Below are 26,519 nucleotides of genomic sequence, written 5' to 3' on the forward strand. Positions count from 1 at the left end.
TGAGGAGCCCACAGGCTGCATTTTTGAATATTCAAATGAGAATTATAAGAAGTGGAAACAGCTGGGAGAAAGAAAATAATAGCAGATCGTATCTCTGAATAGTCTTTGAAGCCAGAGTCCAGGAAAAAAAAAAATCAAATTGTGGCTTTTAATGAATGCTTTTAATAAAGCATGTGCTATTTGCACATCATGACCTAGTCAGTCCATATCCATCCCTGTTTATTGGCTCTCCTCTACTTTACAACGGCGGCCATGGCACTTAATCTGTCACTGGCTTTCTATATATAGCCACAAAAGAAAAATATCAACCAAATTTCCATAAAGGAAAAACTCCAGGTTCCTTCTCTTGCTTTCCCTCTCTCTATCTATCCCCCAAATAATTTTTAATTGTTTAATGTGGGAAAATGTTTTATGGGAATTGCATTCCTTTCTGAGCCACTGCCTGGGTCATTTAAAAATAAACAATAGACAAAGGGAAACATTAACTTGGGGGTACTTTATAATAACAACCTCCAGGGCTGATCCAGCATTGACTAGGAAGATAAAAGGAGTTAGAAAATTTGTGGCAATCTAGGCTACATAAAAATAATATTCAGCTTTCCCATCTCCTACTCCCTAACAGGTATGATCCAAATGGAGACGATGCCTAATTAATGCTGTGGTCCTGTCAGTTCCTATTATTGTTAAAATATTCTCAGATGCTCAGATAAGTCATAGGCCAGTGAATTAATATAGTTACTAAAGGCTGAAGTTTGCAGAGACTGAAGCCATTCAAGCAAAGACAAGGTGTAAACAGGATTTATTATAATGACCATTATTATTTTTATTATGTTAAGCAGATAGGTCTATCCAAGACATGCAAACTTAGCTTTTGAGTCTTGATCATAAACCTTTAGACACTTTTCTAGCCCCTGTAATAGCACCAATGAGAGATTAAACTAGAAAGCAAATCTACAAATGAGTAGCTATCTTATAATTAGTAAGCACTCTCCTTCATATAAAATTCCATGACAGTCTTTAATAGCCATACTTTATACTCACCTAGAGCCTTTCATCAGAAAAGCTCAAAGCACTTCTTGATAATACCAGTGCCAATTCTCTCAAAATGATTTTAAGTTAGGGAGCTAGAATTCCCAACCACAAGGCATTTTGGCCACTGCTGAGATCTGAGCCCTCTGTCTCCATCCCCTGGAGTTGTGGGTGACACTCTGCCCAGAGCACAGCCCCACTCCCAGCCCAATTAAGGGGAGAAGGATCCTATCAGGGCAGGAAATACAAGTTTCAGCCACATTAGAGGCAATGGGAGGAAAAGAAAAGCTCAGCCTTTGGAATTAGACCTGACTACACACCATAGCTTTAAACAAATCATTTTAAACCTCTCTGAGCTTCAGTTTGCTCATCAATAATCAAGAATGTAAGATAATACTATAGTTCTTGGCACACAGTATGCACTCAATATCTGCTTCAGAGTATAAGACCATATTCTTCATATTCCTAATTTCATTTGATCTTTTTTTTCCCCATTGGATCTTTGAAACTAAGCAATGTTTTATCTGGTTAATACTGGGCTGAAAGTCTGCATGAGAATACTGCCCAAGTAGGCACTGAATAAATGTTAGTGGAGTTGTCTTGTTATGGAAAAAGTATATATCCAATGCCCACGCTAACCAAACCATCTTGGGTTGCCCATAAAAACAAGTCCAATATTATCTCATATAAATGCTAATCCTTGGGTATGAAAGATTTATACTAGTTCAACTGTAACCCTCTTTAGTATATCTAAGTTGATTTTCTAAGTCCCTTACATCCTCTATTTGTAAACAAAGGCGAATACTGTTACAGATTTTAACACTTTTTTTTTTTTTAAAGATTTTATTTATTTGACAGAGAGCGCAAGCAGAGGGAGAGAGAGTGAGAAGCAGGCTCCCTGCTGAGCAAGGAGCCCGATGCGGGACTCGATCCCAGGGCCCTGGGACCATGACTGGGGCCGAAGGCAGCTGCTTAACCAACTAAGCCACCTAGGGACACCTGGATTTTAACACTTTTTAAAATATCAAATGATAAGTTATTAGTTACAGAGATTTGTTTAAAAAAATCTTATGTTGTATAAACTTATATATATTACTATGCTTTCTGGATTATTTTTAGGAGGCACATACTTAGTCCTTTCAGCTATCTGAAGACAAAATTGTATATCTTCCGTTATAAATATCATATTTTCATCAGATTTTTCATAGCTTACCAAAAATGCAGCCAAACCATTTATCAATCAAGAACTATAAAATCAAAAGGAATCCCTATTCCCTGGATTTCAAAGTGTTAAAAAAAACTCTAGAGGGTATAATGCTAAGTGAAATAAGTCAGTCGAAAAAGACAAATACCATATGATTTCACTCATATGTAGAATTTAACAAAACAAACAAGGGAAAAACGAGATAAACAAAAAACAGACTCTTAAATATAGAGAACAAACTAGTGGTTGCCAGAGGGAGATGGGTGGGGAGATGGTGAAATAGGTGAAGGGAATTAAGAGTCACTTAAGGAGGGGTGCCTGGGTGGCTTAGTCATTAAGCGTCTGCCTTCAGCTCAGGTCATGATCCCAGGGTCCTGGGATCGAGCCCCACATCAGGCTTCCCGCTCTGCGGGAAACCTGCTTCTCCCTCTCCCACTCCCCCGCTTGTGTTCCCTCTCTCCCTGTGTCTCTCTCTGTCAAATAAATAAAGAAAACCTTTAAAAAAAAAAAAAGAATACACTTATGAGCACTGAGTACTGTACAGAATTGCTGAATCATTATATTGTACTCCTGAAACTAATATAACACTGTATGTTAATTATATATATATATATTTTAAAGATTTTATTTATTTATTTGAGAGAGAGAATGAGAGAGAGAGAGAGAGCATGAGAGGGGGGAGGGTCAGAGGGAGAAGCAGACTCCCTGCTGAGCAGGGAGCCCAACACAGGACTCGATCCCGGGACTCCAGGATCATAACCTGAGCCGAAGGCAGTCACTTAACCAACTGAGCCACCCAGGCGCCCTGTTAATTATATTTGAATTTAAAAAAATTTTTTAAAAACTTAGGTTATTTACTTCTTAGGCCATGACAGTGACATCACTTACTCAGAACTTGTCTAGCAACCTCCATCAATTCAAAACATGGTACTGACCAAACAGTAAGGACAAAAGTTGGGAGGAGCTTCTGAGTAGGCAAAGTAGATATTAAGAACATTTCTGTCTAATAGTCATGAATTTCATTCAAGACATATTTCAGAATATCACTCAGGGCTAAGTTACCCTTACTTTGTCCACAATTCTAGTAAGTTTTCATTTGATTTCTCCTATTATCAGTAGATAAAAAGCAGCAAACCAGAAGTGTGTAGACATTAAAAGGAAGAAGACTTTTTACAGCTGTCAGCCAATAATCCAACAAACCAAGAAGTTCTTTTTGAATGGTAACTGTTTTCTGGCACTTTAGTGGGTTCTAAGGGACAGAGAAGTAGAAGTTATTATCCTTGCCCTCCGTAGCTTACACTTTGGTTGAGGGTAGAAAAGAGTTCCACACAGGAAACAAATAGAAACAAATAAATTATATAGCACTGACCATAGCTTTAAAAACTTCAAAGAGAGACATCAGCATGGGAGAGAATACAAAAGATTTCATTGAGGCCAAATCTTTTAATTTTTTACAAAAGGACACACGAAAAATATCAGAAAAATTAGAACAAGACCTGTACCTGAAAGACAAAAAACAAATGTCTGGAAGGGGATGCCTTCTAATCACTGTGGGAGACACTTAAAAATTAAAAAAAAAAAAAAATCTTATTCGTCTTGCTCAGAGGAGAAGAATAGGGAGGATGAGGATGTTTCAAGGATCAAACGATGATTTTGATACACAGTGTGTGTATCTGGAAAACCAAGTAAGGAGAAATCAACTTATAGGACAGAAGCAAAGACTTCAATAAAGCATTGAAATGTATTTTTAAAAACAATTATTTTTTTTAAGTCTTCCTTTTATGTACTGCTCTTTAAATGGTTTCAGTGAAATAGCATGGAGGCAGAGTAATGGGTGCAATGACCCATTCAGTAGTGCTGGGCTGCATGACCTGTGTAAGGTCATCCTCCCCTGCCCCACTCGACCACCTCTGCCAATATACAGGCTCACCGACACCTTCCCAGCAGCAATGGCTCTCCTTCAAGGAGTTTCACAGAGATCATAATCTGTAATCAGGATTGTGAACAAGAACTTCATGAACTGCTCTATTCATGACCCAGGTTGGGAAAGAGGGCCAAGTCTGTCTGCCAGCATCAGTGGACAACAATGATGATAAAGGCCATGGGCCAAAGATTCTGAAGGAGGAAAATGTGCACACACCAAACTTGCTGCCTGACTCCTTGGAGATAGACAGATGCTGGCTTGGATTTGAAGGGCACCAAGATAATCCTCAATTAAATCTCTTTCCCACCCACAAGAAAAGCAATGCAGTATGGTGAAGAGAGGATTACGGTTATTTATCCCCCGAGTAAAACACAGGCAATAAAAACAGTAAAGTTCCTACCAGCCAGAGACAACTGGTGACATAAATTCCAGGTAAGTGGCCATTTGCAAATCTGTCCTAGATCAAAGACGGCAGAGAATAGTCTTCAAAAAAATGAAAGAATATGTTCTCATCTTCTTTGTTGGCATTCACAATGTAATAAAAGAGACATGACATACTTTTACATTGGATTTGCATGATCAATGTTTTCTCCATCACTTTTTAAAGTCTAGACTCTAGACAATCAACAAAGCGTTAGATCAAGCCCCAATTTGCAACATTTGTGAATGTCTATGGTTTAAATGCTTCCACTGTGGCCAATTTCAAGCTTCCAACATAACGTCATTGAAAAAAGAGTTGGGTGGGTCCCCTGGATGGCTCAGTCAGTTAGGTGTCTGCCTTTGGCTCAGGTCATGATCCCAGGGTTCTGGGCCTTAAGCCCTGCATTGGGCTCCTTGCTCAGTGGAGACGCTGCTTCTCTCTCTGCCTGCCACTCCTCCTGCTTGTGCACTCTCTCTCTCTCTCTGACAAGTAAATAAAATATTTAATATCTCATATATATGTGTGTATATATATATATATATATATATATATATAGAGAGAGAGAGAGAGAGAGAGAGAGAAAACAGAGTTGGGAAGGGATGAGAAACAGCCCACCATTATACAGTGTTTCTATCACACAGATACAAAAGACATAGGCAATCTCAAAAGCACAGAAATCTCAAAATGCAGTAAAATATTAGGAAGTGATGAGTTTTTAGAATGTATTATTTTTATGTTTAATATAATTTTTAGTAATGAGTTTATATAATTTAACTTTTAATAATGACTGTATGTAACAGGGCTCACAAAATTCCTACAAATTGAACAATCTGCTCTCAAGAACAGTATGAGCCAGAGTCAACACAACATGGATTCCATTCATTCCTGAGACCTACCTATATTCCCGCCCTGATTTCAGGAGCTGACAAATGCCCTTGTTTGTCCAATCTATATAGATCAAGTTGTTTTCTGGTCACCTGCAACCAAAAGAATCTTGGCTTATTAAAGAGATCCCTGACAGCTAAAGCAGATGAAGATGACTTCATCTAAGAGGCAGGATTGACGTTAACACCTTTGAAGATTGATCTTCCAGGGTGCTTCGCTTTTTCTTCCCCCCCCTTTTTTTTTTAAACTGGGCTTCCCACCTTGTTAAATGGAATTTCCAACTACGAAAAACCTGGCCATGCCATGCAATGGTCCCTTTAAATGTCTTCCCCAGATGAAGAATGTTTAATCAGCTGAGCAGAGCCTACAGTCCCCACAGGAGTTGGGAGGATGTTAACAGCTCACAACCGCTCCTGTATTCCCAGGGGCCACAGCATCACTTTGTGAAACTGCACAGGGTGGAGTCCTGGCTTTTCCCTGGGGAGGAAGTGGCTGCTGAAATGCCAGATGTGCCATTCCCACAGCAGCTGGTGGAAGGCCCATCTCTCCCAGGGTGAGGAGCAGCCTCTGCAGAGACCAAGCCCCGGAAGTCTATAAAATTTCCACAGACTTGCCAGGAGAACCCAAGCTGCACGGTGCCTGAGGCAACACAGGATGATAAACAGAACATTATTCAGGGCTGATGCTCCCACCCACCTCCTTCATTTTTGGTCTATCAGTGTTTGAAAAACCTGTTTAAAGAGTTATTCCAAGTGTTTTCAAGTCTCTAATCTGTCTTCAAAAATATCCTTGAAGAGGAAACAAAGGTTGTTTGCTAGGAGGGGGTGGGGTGGGGTGGAAATGGCTAGGAAAAGTCTTTCCAGCATACCTAGATGAAAGCCACAAATTAGGGTTGGGTAGGGCTTGGACAGAAACCAGCTTGTCTATCAGTCTGCTGCACTCTGCTTGTCCTGCATTTTTAATAAGAGGGGCAGCTGAAGTCCACTCCTCTGTGTGAAAGCTGGGGGTGGGAAGATGAGGGCAGAAGGGAAATGGGGAGCGGGGTAGAGAGGCTACAGATGATTGGAAAGGGGAAGTGGGCTAGACATGGAAAAATAGCAGGGAAATCAAGTGTGTGGTTCATCTGAAATCTTGTTTAATGTACATTTTCTCAGAGGGGTTGAGCTGAACCCTTCAGCCATGCATCCAGAGTTGATTGAAAACCTGAAATTTCCTGTAATTGGACCTCATTAATAAATTCCTCAGGGTTCCAGGAGGCTCTGAAGAGGTAAAACAAGGGTCTGGAGAGATGAGAGCAACGGGAGGTTGTAAGATCCCAAACCATGGAGTTAATTCCATTTAATCAGCCTGGAAAAAGTCTGCATTCACAACAATCCCCAGGACACGCTGAGCCTTTCTGCCCTCTTCAGCAGGGTGGGATTTTCTCTCACTCACTACTTTTTAACCCCTATGTCCAAAATGGATAACGAACTGCCCCACAAGTTCTGCAAGTCAACTGTTACGAAGTGATGCCTGTCTTCTCTCAAGAAACCTCACTACTGCTATGGTGGGTGTGATTCCAGTGATTGAGGCAGAGAGGCTGCCACCTGCCAACCTCCTCTGTTCATTTCCACCCACTACTGCTTTGCCACACCCATATCCTCCCCTCTGCCTTTATTCCCACCTCTATCCCCAGCTGTTAGCTTGATCCCAAATTCACACATAATCCCAAACCTTTATTGAGACATTAGCATTGGCTTATTGCCACACATTGGCTTCTTGAGTGATTAGTAAAGTGGCAAGTATGCTTGGTGTGAAATGTACCTTCTCTATTTTCCTCTAGTAGAGTGAGCCTGAACTATGACATGCGCAAGGATCAGAAATCTAGGAAAAAACAAGAAGCAAAGGGTGATATCAGTCCAAATTAGGAAGTCAACCTCTAAACAGGAAAGGACACAGTCAAATGCAGGATTTTGCCAGGGTTCCAAATGGCCTCTTCTCATAATCTCTATATCTTGCAAATTTCTCCTTCCCTCTCTGGGCATTTCAGTAAGAAGTGTCATTTGGTAAGACCAGAATGGAAGAGGCATAGCAACATCAACCTCCATCCCCACGGATCATTAACCTCCCTCCCCAAGTACCCCAAGGTCACACTGGTCCTCAGAGCATGACTCACACCGGGGCAAGGGCAAAGGGTCTTCTGTGGGATGTGACTGTTTTCACTGTCCAGACTAGAGTTAAGGTGCAGAGAAAAGGGGACAGAGATGAAGAAGAGAGGAAAGATGAACTCACCAAGATAGTGGAACCAGAAGAGGTAGTTAAGCCAGACCTGCAGTTACCTTCCTTTGCACCCATCCATAGCCATCTTCACACCCCGAATTTGAGCTTGGGAATGTAAGAACAGGCTGCTCCTTTCACTTCTAACTTAGCCTCTATTTTCCTGTTCCCTTACCAGGCTGCATGTGGAGTTCTTCCTCTCAACTCTTCTCCATCCTTTAATACCCCCTCACCCCATCCCAAAGTAGAAAAAAGAAGTTTCTTTGCACTACTCTTCCTTATGATTATAAAAAAATCTCAGGTGACCCAATGTTTCCATCATAATGCATGGTAACTAAGCTGTATCTCTCCCTCTTCTTGAAGGCCATCTTTGTGTTCTTCCTCCCGGCATAGGGCATTATACTCAGGCCATCATAAAGGAAAAGACTGATGAATGTGTCTACAAAAAATAAAAATTAGATTAAAAAATAAACTTCCATATGGCAAATATGAGGCAAATCATAAACAAAGTCCAAAGACAAAAACTGGAGAAAATTTCTTGAAATAAATCTCACTTACAAAGGTCTGGTTTCTTAATAAACAAAAAGAATCCTTATAAATCAGTGTGACAAAAGAGCAAAGGAAATTAATTATCTGCTCATTAAGAAAAAAAGAGATATACTTGTACAACATCATTCAACATTAAAAAGATAAAAATCAAAACAAGTCACTGTTTTTCCCTATCAGATTTGAAAATATCTAAGGTTTAATAATCCCAAGAGTTGATGAGGATAGGGAGAAACAGACAGTCACATACTGTTTGTGGGAGTCTCCATAAGCATAGCTTTGAAAAAGTAAATATAGCAGTATCTAGAAAAGTTTAAAAAATGTACATAAACTTTGACCCAGAAATTCCAATATGAGAAATGTATTCTATAGGTATAAAAGACCCAAAAATACATGTACAAAGATCAATGAAACTTCATTTGCAATTTAAAAAAATTATCCATATATAGGCCATTATTGCATTGATTTTTTTTAATTCTAGGAAAGAAAATGGTAAAGGTAGGCATCTTAGTCTATTCAAACTGCTATAATAAAATACAGCAGACTGGGTGCTCATAAACAAAAGAAATTTATTGCTCACAATTCTGGATTCTGGAAAATCCAAGATGAAGACAACAGCATGGTCGCATTCTGGTGAGAGCCCCTTTCCTGGTTCATAGGACAGCAACTTCTCACCATGTCCGCACATGGTCAAAGGGGCTGCAGTCTCTCTGCAGCCTCTTTTACAAGGCACTAATCCCATTTGTGAGGCCTCTGCCCTAATCTAATCAGTTCCAAAAGGCCACCTTCTAATACTATAATCTTTGGAGGTTATGACCTCAACATACGAATTTTGGGGTGACACAAATATTCATAATCCACAGCATTAGGATTGGAGGTAAGATGAGAGGCTTTTATTTTTTATCCAAAATTTTTGTTTGACTTAATTTTTTACCAAGTGTATTTTTTCTAAAAAACATTCATTTTTAAATCAATAAAAACCAAACAAAAAAACCCTCCAGCTATACCTGCTGGTTGCTAACTCCTTTCTGGTGCCCAAGAATTCCCCAAAACAAACACAGGATTCACCTAACTAGTCCCAATTAACCAACACTTCAAACTGAGCAAAATCTTTTTTTTTTAAAGATTTTATTTATTTATTTGACAGAGAGAGACACAGCAAGAGAGGGAATACAAGCAGTGGGAGTGGGAGAGGAAGCTGGCTTCCCGCCGAGCAGGGAGCCCGATGCGGGGCTCAATCCCAGGACCTGGAATCATGACCTGAGTCGAAGGCAGACACTTAACGACTGAGCCACTCAGGCACCCCAAAATCTTTGATAAAAACACTCTGTATCAGAACAGTTAACAAAAGACCAAAAAAATAATTTATTTTTTTTTTAAGATTTTATTTATTTATTTGAAAGAGAGACACAGCGAGAGAGGGAACACAAGCAGGGGGAGTGGGAGAGGGAGAAGCAGGCTCCCCGCTGAGCAGGGAGGCTGACGTGGGGCTTGATCCCAGGACCCTGGATCATTACCCGAGCTGAAGGCAGATGCTCAACGACTGAGCCATCCAGGCCCACGCCCCCACCACCAAAATTAATTTCTTGATGGTCTCTTTCCCAGGGACTGGTTCAGAAACAATTGAAAGAGGCTAGATTATAGGCAATCAAGTGGGGTTTTGGAGTAAGCAGTCACTAGCTTCACCCTGTTCCCTCATGGTGGGGGCTAGCCAGGGTAGAACTGGGAACAGATCAGCAGGGAGGTGGGTAGTATCAGGGGCACCTACCACTCTGACACCAAGCAGGCCTGCTCTCTCTACTGTACATATTGTCAGGAAGAGTCAGGAAGTTTAGAATCCTGCCCCAAAGTATGATTCCAACCATATGACATTCTGGACAGTAAAAAAGATCAGTGGTTGCTAGGAGCTAGGATGGGGGGATGAACAGGTAGAACACAAAGAATTTTTAGGGCAGTGAAACTATTCTGTATGACAGTATAATGTGGCTACATGTCATTATACATTTGCATTTGCACAAACCCACAGATTCAACAACACCAGGAGTGAATTTAATGTAAACTATGGGTGATTATGAAGTACAGATGTACGTTTGAGGATTGTAAAAGCTACCACTCTTGTGGGGGATGTTGATAACAGGGGTGGCTGTGCAGGTATGGGCACAATAGGTACATAGGAAATCTCTGTACCTTCCTCTCTAAAAACAAAAAAATGAGAGAACAGATACTGTTTAATGTACGCTTGTTAGCTGCTAAGTAAAAGCAAATCCTGCCCCAGGCAGTGTTCTCACCTGCTTCCTACAGCCTAGGTCACTTTTCACCCTTACCTGGACTCTCAGGACTTGGCCAGGTTCCACCTATAATTTCACTTGTAAATGTTTACATATAAAGTAGGGACTTTCATTTTTCACTCCACGTACATTTATAACTTGGAATTTTGCAATAATATCATCATGCATTGCTTCTATAAAAATAAAATAAAATAAAAACTGCTAGAACTCATACAGGAATTCAGTAAAGTAGCAGGCTATAAAATCAATGCGCAGAAATCAGTGGCATTCCTATACACCAACAACAAGACAGAAGAGAGACAAATCAAGGAGTCGATTCCATTTACAATTGCACCCAAAACCATAAGATACCTAGGAATAAATTTAACCAAAGCGGCAAAGGATCTGTACTCAGAAAACTATAAAATACTCATGAAAGAAATTGAAGAAGACACAAAGAAATGGAAAAACGTTCCATGCTCATGGATGGGAAGAACAAACACTGTGAAGATGTCAGTGCTACCTAGAGCAATCTACACATTCAATGCAATCCCCATCAAAATACCATCCACCTTTTTCAAAGAAATGGAACAAATAATCCTAAAATTTGTATGGAACCAGAAGAGACCCCGAATAGCCAGAGGAATGTTGAAAAAGAAAAGCAAAGCTGGCGGCATCACAATTCCAGACTTCCAGCTCTATTACAAAGCTGTCATCATCAAGACAGTATGGTACTGGCACAAAAACAGACACATAGATCAATGGAACAGAATAGAGAGCCCAGAAATGGACCCTCAACTCTATGGTCAGCTCACCTTTGACAAAGCAGGAAAGAATGTCCAATGGAAAAAAGACAGTCTCTTCAACAAATGGTGTTGGGAAAATTGGACAGCCACATGCAGAAGAATGAAACTGGACCATTTCCTTACACCACACACAAAAATAGACTCCAAATGGTTGAAAGACCTACACGGGAGACAGGAGTCCATCAAAATCCTAAAGGAGAACACAGACAGCAACCTCTTCGACCTCAGCCGCAGCAACTTCTTCCTAGAAACATCGCCAAAGGCAAGGGAAGCGAGGGCAAAAATGAACTATTGGGATTTCATCAAGATAAAAAGCTTTTGCACAGCAAAAGAAACAGTCCACAAAACCAAAAGACAACCGACAGAATGGGAGAAAATATTCGCAACTGACATATCAGATAAAGGGCTAGTATCCAAAATCTATAAAGAACTTATCAAACTCAACACCCAAAGAACAAATAATCCAATCAAGAAATGGGCAGAAGACATGAACAGACATTTTTCCAAAGAAGACATCCAAATGGCCAACAGACACATGAAAAAGTGCTCAACATCGCTCGGCATCAGGGAAATTCAAATCAAAACCTCAATGAGATACCACCTCACACCCGTCAGAATGGCTAAAATTAACAAGTCAGGAAATGACAGATGTTGGTGGGGATGTGGAGAAAGGGGAACCCTCCTACACTGTTGGTGGGAATGCAAGCTGGTGCATCCACTCTGGAAAACAGTATGGAGGTTCCTCAAACAGTTGAAAATAGAGCTACCCTACGATCCAGCCATTGCACTACTGGGTATTTACCCCAAAGATACAAATGTAGGGACCCGAAGGGGTACATGCACCCCGATGTTTATAGCAGCAATGTCCACAACAGCCAAACTGTGGAAAGAGCCAAGATGTCCATCAACAGATGAATGGATAAAGAAGAAGTGGTATATATACACAATGGAATATTATGCAGCCATCAAAAGGAATGAGATCTTGCCATTTGCAACAACGTGGATGGAACTGGAGGGTGTTATGCTGAGTGAAATAAGTCAATCAGAGAAAGACATGTATCATATGACCTCACTGATATGAGGAATTCTTAATCTCAGGAAACAAACTGAGGGTTGCTGGAGTGGTGGGGGGTGGGAGGGATTGGGTGGCTGGGTGATAGACATTGGGGAGGGTATGTGCTATGGTGAGCGCTGTGAATTGTACAAGACTGATGAATCACGAATCTGTACTTCTGAAACAAATAATGCAATATATGTTAAGAAAAAAAAAAGAAGAAGAAGATAGCAGGAGGGGAAGAATGAAGGGAAGTAAGTCGCAGGGGGAGAGGAACCATGAGAGACGATGGACTCTGAAAAACAAACTGAGGGTTCTAGAGGGGAGGGGGGTGGGGGGGATGGGTTAACCTGGTGATGGGTATTAAAGAGGGCACATTCCGCAAGGAGCACTGGGTGTTATGCACAAACAATGAATCATGGAACACTACATCAAAAACTAATGATGTAATGTATGGTGATTAACATAACAATAAAAAATTATTAAAAAAATAAAATAAACTAAACAGAACGCTGTAATATCATTAGTTAAGCCTCTGATTTCAATTATAAGCCAGATGTCTGTCTGCTCAAGCTTTTCTACTCTCTTGGATTTGTTACACTCAGCCTGGACTCCTCCCCTAGAGGTCCATCCCCTCCCCATGATTTTTCTCCCTTCACTAATCTTCCTCTTTGCCTTTGCCCTGCTGCCTCCCTATGCGCTATCTCAATGGAACCCACACAAGGAAGTCTTCAGATCCCACCACCTTCTCTATTCCCACAAGAAATGCAGGCACACTCAGCATTTTGTGAGTTTAGTAATTCTCTGGGGAGTTACGTGAAGCACAGCAGGGCTCCAACCCCCAGTACCTGCTCCCCACCGTTTTCAGTCCTGTGGGAGTGCAGCTCACATTATCTCACTGCCTGCCTTCCTCAGTCCCCCTTAGGACCACTAATGAATCCATTTCTTTCCATTTTTACACAAATTAATTCTAGCTAATTTAACCAAAAGAACTATGTGATAAGGATATTGGGAGTCTCAGGAAAGTCAGATGGACTGTAAGAACTGGAAAGCCCTCGGCAGGACTGTATCTATATCTCCCCTCTCTGCTTATCTATGTACTGTATTCTTCTCTCTCTACAATGCCTTTTCTCTGCTTCTCCATCCACATAGGAGAACATGGCTGCACCCTACTTACCAAGTGTCCAGCTACATAATAAGATAAACTGGCTGCCTCAGAACTCCAATCCCAAATTCCTGAAAAAGAGTGTCAGATTGGTCCTTGCCTATTATTTGCAGCCAAGAGAAAGAGGGTCTTAACAGCAGCAGGTCACATGAAATGTGAATGGCTCATGGCTAGGCACCTCTCTGGTCCTTACTTTCCTTGTCTATGAAATTAAGATAATTATCCATCGAGAAGGTGGTTGTGAGTGTGGGATGCTCTCATTTACCTAAAGCATCACTTCACAGTGGGTTCTCAGAAAATGCTGACTCTCTTTTTCCTTTATCCTATTCTTGATGGAGACTAATCATTCTACAACAACATCTGGCCATGTTACTCCCTTGCTTAATGTCTTTCTGTGGCTCCCCAAAAAACCCTCAGAATAAAGTCCTATCTCCTCAGGATAACATAAAAGGCCCTTAAAAATCTCTCTTTTCTCTACACTATCCACTTCCCATCACACCTATGACCCTGCCATAGCAAGCTACTTGCAGTTCTCAGCAGTCATCAAACTCATTCATGCCTCTAACCTTGTCTGTCTACTTCTTCCTTGGGAAAATCTTCCTTGGCCATCACTTCTACCGGCAAGGCTGACCTGAGATCTCTCCCATATAGTCCTGCACAGAAACCTTCCTCTGCCTTGCTGGGAACCAGGCTTCCCAGCTTTAACAGTTCTAGAGACTGTGCATTGCAAGGCAGCCCATTCTATACCTAATTTCTAGAATGTTCTATCACCTTCATCCCAATTGGCAAGAGAACTGAAAAAGCCTCCCCAGAAGTCCCATTCAGTGATCATAGCTTTACCCTGGAACAACCTAGTTGTTAACCTAGTTCAAATTACTAGAAGCTTGGGTCAGTTACCCTCTCCCCCACTGCCCCAAATTTATCTCTCCATCCCCTTCACTTGACCTCAGGAGGTATGGTTCAGAAAACATTCATTATCCCATAACATCCTCTAGTTTATTCCCGTTTTTCCCAAAGCCTAGTGTTCAAAGGTGAATTCAACCCCTACCACCTCCCTCGTTATGGATCCACAAACATGCAGCCTGAGACGGAGTCACTCAGGCGAGCCACCTACCTAGGTCCTGTGGAGCATTTGGTCAACCACACCCCTCCAAGTCCTTATCATATGACCTGCTATCATGCCAAGTCCCATCTCTCACCACCCCTAGACTTAACACAAGTGACTGAAGTTACCCAACAAGCCAAGGGCAGAGACCAGGAGACATCTCAAGATTTATGATTTCTAATCTAGCGTGGTTCAGCAATTCATCTGTCCACGATTCTTTGAACTGATGGCCATATGTCAAAAATAACAATAAGTGTAGCTACTGACAGTCTACACTGTGTCAGGCCCTGGGCTAACCAGTATACATGCATTTTCTCATTTAACTCCCACAACAAGTACTTTACAGATGAGGAAACTGATGTTTAGAGAGATTAGTTAGTGTAATCAATAGCTCTACAGAATGGGAGGTCAGGTTAAATGACAAAGCAATAAGGTCTCTGAGCATATCAAATATGGAAGCTTTAGATACCCATATTTCTCCCCCATAATTAGGAGTCTCCTAATTTTAAACTCGTAGTACCCAAAGTATTTCATTTAAACATAGGAGAAAGAGGACTCACATCAGTTAAGTGAAGCCTGAAGGTTCAGAGCAACAGCCCAGCTTTTAGGTACTCATCTTCTCAGGAGTTCAGTTCCCTTCTTACAAAATGTTTAGAAGCTATAGAGCTTCTGTCTCACCCATCCACCCCTTTTATTAACCTGAATGCTGTGTGACTGTGTGAGGACAGATTTTGCAGCCTTGCAAAAGTTCTGTAAACATTTCTATCTCTCTTACAATACATAACACCGTGGCAAACTCTTATTCACTTATTTAACACAATTCTGAGATTCCTTATATTTAATTTTTAAAAGGCAATAATGACTTATTTTTATAGCTAAACCATGAAATGAGAAACTGGCCATGGTTGTGTTGGTTCCCATGTAAAGGAGGGCTCAGAGGCCTAGTGGCCTTCTGGTGACAGTGATCAGCTTGACTTCTCTATCTAGAGAAGTCTTCAATCACATCATTTTCCCTGTAATCACTGTATAATGAAGAGAGATTTATCCACCAAACCTTTCACCCAGTCCTGGAGCTCAGGAGGACCAGAGGCTGTCAGCCAACATCCTGGGCAAGGGTTCCCCATGGAAATTTCTGCTGGTCTAACTCAGAACTCGCCTTGCTTGTTCTGAAGCAGGATCAAACATCTGACTGCTCACTGTGTGGCTTCCCAGAAGATTCGGAAACATGCTTGATGTGGGTATGAGATGGGGACAGGGGAATTCTTGTGGCCTACAGGGCAGAGGAGGGTTCCAAACACAACATTAGGGTTTGGCAAAATCCAAGAACTTCATGCCAAGACCTTTTCCCTTCACTTTTCAGCCCGTACACATTTCAAAGGGAACTTAGTCCTTACTTCAGGAGTAACTGCACAGTTGTCATCAGTGTGCAGTAATATTAGCACTAGGTCTTAATACGTGAAATGTCCACTCTTTTTTTTTTTCTTATCCAATTTCTGTTTATCTGTCAGAATCCAGTTCCTTTCCACCAAGACTTCTCTATTAAGTCTTCTGTGAACACTTTGCCTCACCGTAACAACTAGCCTATGACAACATTATGCTCATTGTTAGTAAGGTGGATCTGGACCATGTGCAACCCAATAGCATCTTTTGAATTGCTTTATTTGCATATACATACATATGTCCATATACATATTACAACTTCTAATGTGCTTACTCAGAAATGGTTTACTAAGAACCTGCTACTGCCAAACCCAAGCTTGTAATTGGGGATGCCATCGAGAACAAGATTAGCAGGTATTGGCCCTTCCAGACCTCACAGTGGGGAATTGTATCAGTGAGAATTCAGCACAGACAAGAGAACTCACTCTAGATATTTCCAGCTGAAAGGGAGTTAGTGTAGGGAATGGAGTGTTTATAAAACCACTGAATGGGCTAAAGAGAAAGTCAAGGGGCCACCACTGGACAACTTATTTCAAGGGCATTCAATTCTAACTCTGATCTTGATGTAGGGCAGATTTTGCAGTTACTGATACTGCTATTACCCCACAAGCGAATCAGCCACAGAGCTGGAGACTAGACATGGAATGCTTAGTCTACCCACTACAATCAACTCTAATGTCTACATGGCCTTGCTTGCCAGCAAAAAAAACTTTAGGCACTTTCCATATTTTGGAAAGGGAAGAAGGGGAAGAAAACAGTGGCCATGGATTGCTGTGTTCTGGGCAGTATAGCACACCAGTCAGGCATGTGCTAAACACATAAGACTGAACTGCCTTCTCCATTCTGCTGGTGATAGATTTTTAAGTCAGACAATATTTCACAATTGACATTTTTCTCTTCAGATGAACTGGTTTACCTTTCCTACATTTCTTTTTAGTTGCAAAACCTCTTTTCATCTTTGAAGATACAGCTCAAGTATTGCCTCTTCCATGAGGTCTTTCTCCATGCTGCCAAGATAAGAACTGGCCCTTGGGTCCCCATGGAAGCAGACATAGACTCTCATCATGGTGCCTGCCATACTTCTTTCTACTCACACCAGTTTTTCTGCTTAACTGTCAGCTCTTTAAAGCAATCCTGTGGCACATAGTAGATACGGAATTAATGACTGCTGAATGAATGGGCAAGGCTAGGGTCCTTAGCACAGACCCAAAAGCAGGTGGTGATTCCAGTGGTGCCCGTTACCCTACTGAATCAGAGAACTGAGTGAGTGGGTCCTCTGTTTTCATGAAGGCTGAAATTTTGGACAAGGTTAGTGCATTTTAGCTCTGGTACAGTTTGGAGCAATTGCAAGACTCTGGGATAGCTTGAACAGGGAGTAGGAAGCAGGAAAAATGCTTAGTATCTGTTAGTATTCTTTTCCACTGAAACTGAAAGAGTTGAGCTAACAGAAACTAGTTGGGCTAACAGAAACTCAGCTTAAATGAGATTTTAAAAAGGGGTGAAGAGAGATGTACTCACCAGCATAACTGAAAGGTCAGGGTGCTGACTTCAGGCACAGCTGAATCCAGTCTATACCTTATGTCATCAGGGGTCTGTCACCGTGGCTCAGTTTTTCTCTGTGGCTTACACTGACTCTTCCCATGTGGTAGCAAAGGTGATCACTGCAGCTCCTAACTTATACTCCATGTAGTCAGCGTGAAAACAGAAGGTCTCTTACCCAATACTTCCCCAAAGTCTTTCAAGACCGACTCTGATGTAGCCCAGTCTGGGTCCCAACTATCCTGAACCCAAAGCCAGGATGTGCCCACCCTGAAACCCAAGGGCCTTCATGGTCTGGTTAACCTCACCAATGCCTATGGGCTGAGCATGGAAGGTGGTGGCCTATTAAAAAAAAAAAGGAAGGAAGGAAGGAAGGAAGGAAGGAAGGAAAGAAAAAGAAAGAAAGAAAGAAAGAAAGAAAGAAAGAGAGAGAGAGAGAGAGAGAGAAAGAAAGAAAGAAAGAAAGAAAGAAAGAAAGAAAAAAGAAAAAGAAAAAACCAAGGTGGTGTTATGAGAAAGAATGAGTATGGATGGTGGGTAGGAAAAATAACATGTTTCCTGCAGTGGGCATCTAGTACTTTGCTATCTCCAAAGCCCTACTCTTCATTTTAAAAGAGACTTTGAACTACTCAGATGATCAAGAGCAACAGCAAAACTGCAGCCATTCTCAGGGTGCTTCTCTGATGGGCTGCCCAAGGAGAATGGTACAAAACAGAAAAATCTGACATCATTTCTAAGTTTCAGTTGAGACTGGGGAAAGAAAGGAAAAACCCATCAGTTTCGGGGCTTGAGTAGTAAAATGAGAGTGAGAAGGAAGAGGAAAAATGCTTGGGATGTAAATGTAATGAACAACAGAAAATAATTGAAAAGGAAGTGGCTTCCTCTCGTGTGTCAGTCGGGCCTTGTGAAGAACAAGAGAAGTACCTTTTCTAGAGCCTCAGCTGCTCTGCTGCCTTTCCAGCCGCCTCCTTGGGAAGAATGAGGCTTTAACAACTAGCATGGTGTCAGGGCTGGCTTCCACCCAAGCCTGAACAGTGCCCCCATTGAGGGACCCCAGGGACAGCCCTGGATGCCTCTCCCTTCTCCTGCTCCCCTCAATGGGCTATTTGTGGGACTAACAAGGACCGGGAGACACATTGCCCATCTTCTACAAGACCCCAGCAGCTGCAGGAATCCTCAGGAACTCCACAGGGTCCCTGTACATCTCTGCAAAGAGACTAACAGGAGGAATGCCAGTTTCAGAAAGGGGTCCCTAGGAGCCTCCTGGATGAGAGAAAATACTCCCTAGTTCCCTTATCCTTTCCAGGCATTTCTCTCATTTCCTAAGATGGTGGTTCTTCACCCCAAAAATATTTGATATCTTGCCTTCTTTATGGCACAAATACGTTCTCTGTTCCACCCTCCTTGCTGGCTGGGAGAGAGAAAAGAAAGTTTACAATTACAGCCATATTCAAACACTGTATCTTTATTGCCAACTTCCAATGCTGAGATAAAGTGACCTCAAGTAGAGTAAGAAGTGGTGGCTAAAAATTCTCATCAAATACCAAGATCACAGCTTCTGTTCTTACTGATCTTTTAATCCCACAACAGCACAAAAGGACAGTAGAGAGATTCTGATTTTTCTGTGCCCATTGGGTAATGATTGCTACCACCCTGGGAAAACAGAAAAGCATATGGTCCAGAACATACAGGTGAGAACACATTGTCTCTGGCTTCCCATTTCCATAGGATATAGAAGCATGCCTATATGTTCTCATTTAAGAGGTACAAGTTGACCCCTACCCAACTCTCTCCCTCTAGCAGCTTGTTATTGCACATGAAAATCTCCCATTCTTGTAACATGCTTTTGGTTTGTAGGTTGAAGCAAGCAGTGGTCTTCATGAATAGAAGCATGCTTATTTGGTGGGAATTTACCAAAGCATAAATTTCTCTGGGCTTCAAACATCAAGCCCTGTAAGTGATAAATATGGTGGGGTGCAGGTGAGCCTACCTTTCTCAGAGTAATATCTGGAATAAAGGGGAGAAGGGACAGCTCCAGAGACAAATTTTGACTACTTAGCAATGAACAGAATCTGAAGAGTAATCCAGTACAGCTTCACCTTTCAATCTCTCCACAACCTCCCCGACAGAAGGTTGATATCTGGCCACATTCTTCAGCATCAGGGGACTCCCCTCTTCCCATGCCAGTTCATTCCACTTTTGAACAAATCTTATTCATTGGAGAATTTCCAATTTCATAAATAATTTCCTGACAATGTCCAGACATTGAACTGGGTCTTGCCCCAGTGCTACATACTCTAATCCAGGAAATCTTCAACCCTTCAGATAAATATTTCTACACAGCAGTCACTCATGCCTCCTCCTGAGCTTTTCCTCTGTAGGCTAAATCATGGCTCCTGCAATTCCTGCAATAGTTTCCTATATGATCTATTGCCTGATTTTTACCACCTGGTTGACCGTGTCTAAATAAACTCTAATTTGTCTTGGACCCTGTAATGATAAGGAACTCAGCTGAGGTTTGGCCAAGATTAAAATACAGGACCATTACCAACCCTTGATAGAATTCTACCTCCATGAATCCACTCTTGGGTTGATGCTTCTCATGGGACATAGGACTCCCACTAAACTTCCTGGTGATAAAACTCATGAGACTTTTCACGTGAACTTCTATTAAGCCAGTCACCTCCAGTCAATTAATTTTTTTAAATCTAAGATCTAGTATTAATTTCTTATTAAACTTTATCCCCTTCATATCAATCCACCAAATTAACATATGGAGGTCTTTTAAGAATATTGATTCAGTTATTAGAACCTCCTAAATTTATATAAATACCCAAATATATCTTCTGTAATTTCATTCAAATTATTAATAAAAGCAAAGGCAAAACTGAGAAGCTCAGATAAAGAGCCCTGAAACCCAATGTTAGAAATCTTTCAATGCCATGTGCAAAACCGTATCAATACAACAAAAACAGATGCTAGCACCCTGAGAGCTCGTCCTTCCTTCCAACCCAGAGAAACCTCAAATAAAAGAATATCCTTACTGTTGAACATAGGGAAATATTTTTATATTTTCCTTAAGTCAGTTTTGGATAGGGGTAGTCAGTATTGTTTTTCATACCATACAAACACAAAATTCTATGGAGACAGCAGAAGCAGTGGTCTTTTAACCTACCTTATGCATTAGGTAATGGGTCTCTGATCTTTCAAAAAAAGATTACTTTTATTAAAACAGCCCTCATGCCAAAATCCTACGTCCTCCTTTCTAAGACTTCTAAATCAAAGCTAATCCAATCAATATGACATTAAAAGCCATGCCAAAACCTTACCCCTTATTGTGCTGGGGTTCTCCAAAGCCTCCCTAAAGAGGCACTATATGTTCATTACCCAGGGAAAAACAGAACCGTTCTATAAATTATTTGCAGATAATAGCATGAATCCCATATCCAAATTCTTGCAAAGCAGATTTGAATTTTCAGCTAAGACACCTCTAGGGTGAAAGTCTCAGTTTGAAGCAGAAACCCCTTCTGGCAAAGTCATGTGAAAAATGTAAGCACGTCTCAAATCAGATGTTTTTCCTAATCCATTCCCTAGCTTCATGTCTCAAAGAGGTTGAGTGTGAGCTGAAAAATGAATTGGATAATAACATGAGAATAAATAAGTCACTTATTTTGGGATTTTAATGGAAAAAAAAATTCACAGTTCAGGTTTTGAACTAGTCTAATCATGGGATGAACGACTAGAAGGAAAACTCAAGTAATTCTATTGCTTTTGAGCTCATAGTAATCCCTTTCCTACAAGGTCCTATTACAAATAATAACTTGGATCATAGCTTACCTTGCCATATTTCAGTCCTACAAAAGGAAGTTTACCTCTCTCCCTTTCCAACAACCTTGTTCAAATTATCTTGTACTCTACTCAATCATTTTGCAGTTCTGTTGTGATGAAATAACATCCCTCACCCAGTTCTAATGCTCAGCACCTTCCCACATGTCACTAAATCCTTCCTTCATAATATCTCCTCATTCATTCCTGCCTTTGTTTATTACTTCCCATGGGAAGGACTATACTTCCAAGCTCCAGGATCACCTTTTCCATTAATATCCAAATAGCAGTCTTAGAACCACAAGAAGTCTAGTACCCATCTCAGTACTTCAGAGGATCAGCCACAGGATGCTTCTCCTGGGGACTGACAGTCACCTATCTCCCCAAACTCTGTTCCTGGCTCCTCCAAATCCATCTGCTCCTCTTGTCCACTCCCCACAGCCCTTTGTCCTTCACACATACTCTGGTCTTGCCCCTTCCTTACACAAGGTATTACCAACATAGGACCATATTGTATGACACTTTGGGAAATTTTGGAAAGGAATTATACTACAGCATAAAATTTAATTCAGACATCACTGTTGCTAATGTCCAACCATAAGGAGTCCCTTTCCGGTCAAGTTACTGGGCCTGCCCTCAGAATGGAGTCCCAGGCACCATTTCCTCTCCTTCCCACCCACCAAGGGAAAACTCCATCTTCTTTGATATTAAAAAATACAAAAAACAAAACAAAAAAAATCTACAATAATTCAGCAATCCTGAAGCACAGATACATCTTTAGTCAGGTTTTTTTAGTAGCAATTTTTTAGTTAAGCAAGCAAAAAGAATTTTTTAATGACAAAGATGCAAAATTACTGGAGCATTTTTTTTAAAAAAATCATAGTACATCTATATGATGTAATAGTACTTTGTTCTTTAAAGCTGTTCTACTACCTCTAAAAGGAGCAGATATGTGCAGCTTCTTTCAGTTGTGGGAAAATTGCTTATTATGTAATGTTAAAGAAAATCAGGATCCCAAACTGTAAATAGAGTATGATTTCAATTGTAAAATGTCAGGAGGAAAGCATGCCAGATTATCCACAGAGATTACAGGAATATGGGTGATTGCTCTGTTATTATGTAAGCTTTCCTATGCTTCTTAAAGCCCATTGGATAATCACTGCCTTTTATGACCATGCAGACCATTGAGTTTACTTACATGGACACCTGCCTGGCTGTGTTCATGTTGGGGCTTACCATACTCCCAGAGAAATATCTTATTCCACAACATTCAGTTCAAATATCACCCATGAAAAGCCCTTTAACCCACCCATCTTCCTTTCTCACTGGACAGTTGGTTGCTTCCCCTACTGTCAACCTCTAACACTTTGAACAATCCATCTTAGTATTTCTCATTTCTGTATCCCGAGGGTCTCAGCAAGAGACAATTAACACTCTTATATTTGAAGAGAGTTTATTACAGAGACCCTTTACAAAGAAGCAAAGTATAAGGAAATTACAAGAGATAGTACATACCCCAGAGAAAATAAGAGGGGGCTCTGTTACCACCCTTAGGCTGAAAAAGTAATGGGAGAAAGTGGTTCCCAGAGCCTGGATAAAGGATGAGAGAAAGCTGCAGCGATCACTAGAGGGATGCAACTGGCCTATTAACAAACCCTCAGGAAAAGAGCCAATGCTCTCTCCTCCCTCCTTCCAATTATCTACTGATGCTCAATATTGGCCATTCCAGCTGGAAGCCAGGAGACAAGAGAGTCCTTTGATGTGGTGCATAGAGGGCAGCTTCCCAAGAGGAAAGCAGGGAGAAGAATGGTGAATGGCCCTAAAATCCAGTACATAATTATTGATTGACAGGTGTGGCTCCAATGTGTATTGCCTGAACTCAAGGCTACATCCCATGCCCTGCAAAATCCAGACCCAACACCCTTTCCATCTACTTTCCAAAGGAGCTCAGAGGGTGAGGCTTCTCTTGAGCTAGGCCTTGCTACATCCTGCCTGGTTCCTCTCCCTAGACCACTTCCTCCCATGCTAGACACCACCCTTCTTCCTTCCTTTTTCTCAAATCTGCATGAATTCAAGGATTCTTGTATGTATCTGACTTTTAACTGAAGGGAGGAGAGCAGGGGGTAACTGCAGCACAGCATAAGGAACAACTTCAAAACCTTCATTAGTCATCTCTTTCATAAATATTCATTAGCCATTCTCTACCATGAAGAATTTCTTGACTACACTCACCATCATCTTCCAGGGACTCCTTCTCCCCCAAGGGCTTTCTCCAATGACAACCCTCCAAACCCTAAACTCTGTTATAAAATTCTCTGTCTAAACCTTTAGATATTTTAGTGCATTAGTATTAAAAAAATCAAAATTGGCAAATTCTATAGTTTTATTGGAACCAGGGCCAGAATTAGGGTGAGGAAAGCAAGGCAAGATTATACACATGTGGGTTCAGATCTTCTCTTTATTTTTTAATTTTCATACTTTGTTCACCATGGATTTTTTCATCATTTTTGACTTTAAATATTATATTATAATAGTATTTACCTTAATCACTAAGGTTTTTGGCATCCCCTTAATTTCTGCACCCAAGGCAAGTGCTTCACATCACCCTACTCCTGGCCCTGGGGGGGTGGGGATGGAATCAGAGGGGAAGAGGCAGGGGCTCATCTTTCTACATTAAATATGCCCTTAAAGGTAGTTTTCCAAACCAAAAGATAACTTCTTTTCCTAAGCACAATTTTCCCTTCAAACTCTTGCCAATTTTGAGAACAATTTTTTCTTGCTATCCCTCCCCCATTGGACCATGAGATCCTTCAGGATAGAAAATGATGCTTAATCTATTTCTATATCCCCAGTGCCTAGATTTAGAGGATGAATTTAAAACATTTACTGAATACAAGGGTCTAGTGTAAAAATTCATAAGCAAGATCAGGTTTTTAAATGTTGAATCTATTTAGAGCTTTTCTTTTTTGCATTAAAATCCAAAGTCCTAGAAAACTAGCTGGCAAGGGCCCAAAGAGATAATTTAATCTATAATCTTTTCATTTTACACATTAGGAGGCTAAGGACTATGTCCATGTTTATATTTGCAAGCTAGTTGTTCAGGATTTACCCAGAATAATTAACATTTCCCACTGATAGGGTGCCATCCCAGCTGAATAATTTTTTTAAAGATTTATTTATTTATTTGAGAGAGAGAGAGAGAGTGAGCAGGGGGAGGGGCAGAGGGAGAGAGAACTTCAGCAGACTCCCCGCTGAGTGCAGACCTAAGCAGAAACCAAGAGTTGGAGGCTTAACTGCCTGTGCCACCCAGGCACCCCTGAATAATTTTGATAGCATCCCAGTGGACAGAACAGAGTAAAATTCCCCACACTGTTATAATGCTATTATTTCTCCCAACAGAAGTCTCAGGCCATGGAAAGGGGACCTTACCGTGTGAATACACACAAGAGATGCAAAATAGGGAAAATACTGACACCCAACCAATGACCTGAATCAGAACACAGCTTTTATCAGAGCCACTAATATCAAGGAGAAACTGGACTTTTAAATCAAAGTCAGAAAAATGTATTTGCTAAAGATGAAAGATTTACATAGAGAAGGACAACAATGATAAGGAAAGCTTGCTTCTTTACAATGAACTCATTGTGTCAAATTTGTGAGGCACCCAGCAAGCTGACAAAGGTCCCTCCACCCCTGTGCCCAAGACAGTTTGGCCAAAGGACATCTAGGGTGACATGCCTCAAACAGTCAGCACTAATCTCTTATCCTGGAATAGACCAACAAACCAGTCAAACCTGACTGGCTGCCTTTTAGAAACGCCTTCGGAATTCTTTGTTCAGTCCTACTTGGTTTACACTGGATCGTCTCTTCTGGGACTTCTCTGATGACCTGATCTTCGTCCAGGATGACTTCCCCCAAGAAGTCTACCAACCCCCAGATCTGCCCAGCAGGTGACATTAATAAGATCCAGTTAGGAATAATACATTCAAAACAGACGAGGCACACATTCGCTGCCACAGAGTCACTTCTTCCTCACAATATTCCCCTGGCAGAAAAGAGGTCAAACTGACCTTGAAGAAGAAACATCCTTTTTTGACCAGTTACCAAGACAACATCAACCCTCTCTCTGCAGGGTACCTGCGCATGGGGTTTGCACCTGCCAGCTGGTAGCAAAAGTGGCCCGGCAGCCTTAGTTCCCTGTCGCTGGGCTCACTGCACCAACAAAGGTGCCAGCAGTGCCAGTTGGCTTCATGAAATGGATACCTGCCCACTAAGCATTGGCCCAGAAATTGGGGACTTTCACAAAGGCCAGCCAACAGCTGGCAGGCAGGCACCGCCAGGTCATTGTCATCCTGGGCTGAATAGGAGACAAAGGCTCTGTCTGTACCATGGCATCCCTCCCTCCGTATTTTATTTTCAGCTCCAGGTCCCTTCCTATGGGAAGGCCATGTAGCTGAAGGTGCCTTTCTTGGCCTTTTTTTGTTCCTTCAGCATTACCCTGTCTATGCATCCTAGTGTAGAAAAGCCTCCCCCGTCCCATGTCTTGTTTTATTGCAAATCAGAAAGCTCACCATAAGTCACCTAGGGCCAGTGAGTCCTCATTCGGAGCTGTAACCAGAAGCTGCATCAAACTTTTTCCCCTGGCTTCACACCAAGGCCTCCAAGGATTCCTTGTCACATGAGGTTAGTGTAGTTTCACATCCTCTAAGGCAAAGCTCTGTCGAAACTCTCTAGTCTCACATGGCTTCAGCTCAAAACAACCACCCCACTCAGCTGCCTTTCTAACTGTTTTGAGCAGTGAGTCAGGAGACTCGGGTTCCAGTTTCAGCTTAGTCTACATGACCCCGAGCAATCACTGGTCCTCAACCACTTCTTAGGGAATATTAGGGGCCAACGTAGCTGGCAGTAGGGTCCATTTCAATTTGCATTTTTTAAAAACCAAAGAGACAAACAAACAAAAAAATCCTTTATTTTCCCTACTGCTTTCCAAAGAAGCTGCTAACCCAGGAATTTCTAAATACTAACAGAGATTACTTTGGTTTAAAAAATAAAT

The 26,519-nt window shown here is 41.3% G+C and overlaps 1 protein-coding gene across 7 annotated transcripts in view; it reads right to left on the reverse strand.

Annotated features, from left to right (window-relative positions):
- ANKRD55 (ankyrin repeat domain 55) overlaps window positions 1-26,199 on the reverse strand; it is a 491,618-nt gene extending 465,419 nt beyond the window's left edge. For all 7 annotated transcript variants that reach the window (XM_028119121.2, XM_028119119.2, XM_028119118.2 and 4 more), the window contains exon 1: window positions 26,038-26,199. The gene's annotated coding sequence lies outside the window, so the exon portion shown is untranslated. The remainder of the gene's footprint in view (window positions 1-26,037) is intronic.
- Between the last annotated feature and the right edge of the window lie 320 nt (window positions 26,200-26,519).

The sequence above is a fragment of the Eumetopias jubatus genome, unplaced genomic scaffold (assembly GCF_037043125.1).
Source record: "Eumetopias jubatus isolate StellerSeaLion01/CBP00866 unplaced genomic scaffold, mEumJub1_p1.0 scaffold_5, whole genome shotgun sequence".
In the NCBI taxonomy this organism is placed as follows: domain Eukaryota; kingdom Metazoa; phylum Chordata; class Mammalia; order Carnivora; family Otariidae; genus Eumetopias; species Eumetopias jubatus.